Source organism: Penaeus monodon, chromosome 29, assembly GCF_015228065.2.
Source record: "Penaeus monodon isolate SGIC_2016 chromosome 29, NSTDA_Pmon_1, whole genome shotgun sequence".
Lineage (NCBI taxonomy): Eukaryota > Metazoa > Arthropoda > Malacostraca > Decapoda > Penaeidae > Penaeus > Penaeus monodon.
This window is the reverse complement of record NC_051414.1, coordinates 30114633-30114883: the sequence shown is the minus strand read 5'-3', so window position 1 is coordinate 30114883 and position 251 is coordinate 30114633.

Here is a 251-nt window from a genome sequence, read left to right as displayed (position 1 = left end):
AACGTGCAGTCTCAATCAACAGGTGAAAGCAAACATACTCAAAGGACAGGTGCACAAAAATCAGCTGATTGTGCTTCCTGTTTACAACACGTTCAGCACAAGCGCTCTCGTTACGCAGAAGGATGACAGGTTCTGGTTAGCGCGTTGGAGAAGCGACCTGGAAACGAAGGGATGGCCCTTCCTGTCATGGTGGCCTCTGTGCTAAGTGACGCCGGGAGAAATATATGTTTATGTATTATTGGATAATTAGG